Genomic DNA, 3,015 nt, shown 5'->3' with positions numbered 1-3,015 from the left:
AGATTAACGAACTTATAAGATTGTTGCAACATCAGCGTGTTGGCATGCGCTTATTATTATTCTTATAATGTAGTTTATCTAGAGATGAGCTGTATCTTCATTCCCCATTGTGTTCTACAATACAATCAGACGTGAAAAAGGAAAGTGATGATTTCATGCAGGAGAATTAATACTTTAGAAGATATATACGATATTATAAACAAAGATGAATTTAAATCGTTAATTGCACAATTCTAAAAGCGCAGTATATAAATTATATTGCACTATATAAATATTTAATATTTAATCTAACGCTTCTGAACATTTTGTAAGTTTCTGATAAGTTTCTAAATGTCAGCATATGAATAATCGGAATAGGAGTGCAGAATTCTTTTTAATAATATTGTCAATATATATTCGTATTATATATTCGTTTATAATTAACGTACCTGGTTTTTCTAGAAATAAATGAATGATCGAGTGATGGGTAGAGTAGAGAATATCAACGTATAGAAAGTATTAGAAAAGAATCTATATGCTGTTTGAGGGATAGAAAAAATTTTGTTAAAAATAGTGCTAAAAATTTTTTATAATTACTTCCGCGATAAATGCCTTACAGAAGTATTATTATAGTATATAAATGGTATATTAGGTCGAAAATTTGGCAGTCACATTTACCGTATATTAATACTGGTCATTACCTCCGGCACTAAGCGGTACGTTTGTCGGTACGCAATGCACGATCGTGTTCCGGAGAATTTATAAAGCTTATCGCTATACGGCTGTCGAGTATTAAACGGCCAGAAGAAGAGGAACCGAACCTGGTAACGCTATCTTGACCCGGTTCGCAGCGATGAATGTTTCGCCAAGTTCTTTTCGAACATGAATCTGCAATTAACACACACTCTTATACATTTCGTTTCGATCATCATTCTATATCACGTTTAACAAATACGATTGGATCGCAATCGATCCAAAATTATAGTCTTATAAGAGTACTCGAAGATTTATCGCATTAAGTTTTTAATATCGCATATTAAAGAGTTTCGCGCGAATTGTTCATAATGACAATCTTTTTCGTTTACAATAACAGTTAAGAATAACAGTAAAATATCTTTTTACAATTATATACAATGTCAAAATTTGCTCGTTCATTTTATTGTTGAATTTAATGACACTTCCAACACAAAGATAATACATAGCTCACGCAATGACGCAATTTTCACCAGCGATGTCTTCGCATTCGCGCGGATTGAATATAATTCTAGATAAATTGCAGATGTTCGTCCACAGCAGGAATCACACAACCGTACACTCTAAAGGGATCGACTGGAATTCTAAAACGGTCGACGTGAGACAGAGTCCTGTCGTCGCTCGAATACCATAAACGACGCGATAGTCGATTTGATATTGCATTGCACGTACGCACAAAGACAAATCGTCGTATGCGCGTTCGCGCCAAGAAAGAAGAAGATTCTGTTGATGATGCTGAAAAGAGAAAAGTGGCCTGGTTGATGCACCTGAGAACGATACCGTGAGAAATTGGTGCAGCAGAAATAATAACAATGCGTTCAAAAAGAAATGCGCATTTTAAATGTGCATTAATAAATGGATAATATACTTAATGTAGAAATCTCAAAAATTTTGTTTTCTTATACACTATTAAATCTATAGTGTCTAATTTATTTAACCTAATTTAACCTAACTAAATATATCGTTATTTTATACTAAAACAATGATTATATTTGACATTACATATAGTGTCAATTTAACACTATATAGTATCAAATTGACACAATATAGTATCAAATTTGATTATCGTTTTGATAAAAAATAACGATATATTTAGTAGGAGCAGTAATTCACGTTAAATTTGACATTATAGATTTAACATAATAAGTGAAAATACCCATTGACTTTTATTCGCTTGAAAAATTATAATAAGTAGCTAATATTTAACTGTGACACGATAGCGGAACGCAATTGTGAATATAATTTACCGCACATTCTTACGTGCGTATAACCGACAGTGGTTGACGTTGAGGTCGACATTGAAAGAAAGACGGTGAGACAACGTTGTCACATTAAAGCGTTCTGAAACGGTGCCGAGAGGGAATTAGCGTGGGATCTATCGCACACCGGCCCGAGCGGGAAACACCGTTACGAAGACGCGTGTAATCCAACCGGCCCGGTCGAAACATTCCAAGAATGTATTGTATGAAACTACCTCCAGCCATCCATTTCTGCTGCGAACAAATCGACAGGTGCTCATAATGTTTTATCTTAACATGGAACATTCGTCTTTGGAAATTTTGGAAAAACTGAAAAATTCTAAATGTTCCTTGCTATGTATTTTTTCATACATACTTTCCCTTTTGCAAAAATATTTCGCAGACTTGTTCAAATTAGTATCTATCTATCACATACTTATTACTTTTGCTAATTAAGCGAGTGTATACGTAAGCGGGATTGAATGCAAGAAAATGATGCTGAGGCGATGAAATCCGTGTACTTGTGCGTCATGCGCGCTTGTACGAGTCGGTTATGCACAGCTAATTAATGCTTTCCGCCGACATGCTCGAGGCAGGCAAATCAAAAACAAGTATTCATGGTACTCGTGTATCACGAAACAACTCCTTGCTCCGATTAACCCTTCCATCATCAGGACCACCCGTTTTGGTCTGCTCTTCCTATTAACGTGTCGACTGCGTAACTTTTCGTGAAACATCGCGAACACTTATTCTTTTTATAATCGTTAATGGTAAAGAGGGCATATTCAATATAACTGTGAAATGAAAATATTATTAAATAAAAATTGTAACGCAAATCGCAACAGTTGGCATATATGACAACCCAATTGGAAATCATTACAGCCAATATAATAACGGATATGTAAGTGCTGTTATTAATAAAATCATACAAGTCTTAAAAATCTGCAAAATTGTAATTACCACTTTAGTACACACAATTGTCACAAAAACTTTCATTCAATACTTTAGTTCCAGTGGGAGTGTAGAATATCAAAGCATTGTCCGA

This window comes from Atta colombica, unplaced genomic scaffold, assembly GCF_001594045.1.
Source record: "Atta colombica isolate Treedump-2 unplaced genomic scaffold, Acol1.0 scaffold228, whole genome shotgun sequence".
Classification (NCBI taxonomy): domain Eukaryota; kingdom Metazoa; phylum Arthropoda; class Insecta; order Hymenoptera; family Formicidae; genus Atta; species Atta colombica.
The sequence above is the reverse complement of the archived record's forward strand: the minus strand, read 5'-3'. Positions refer to the sequence as shown.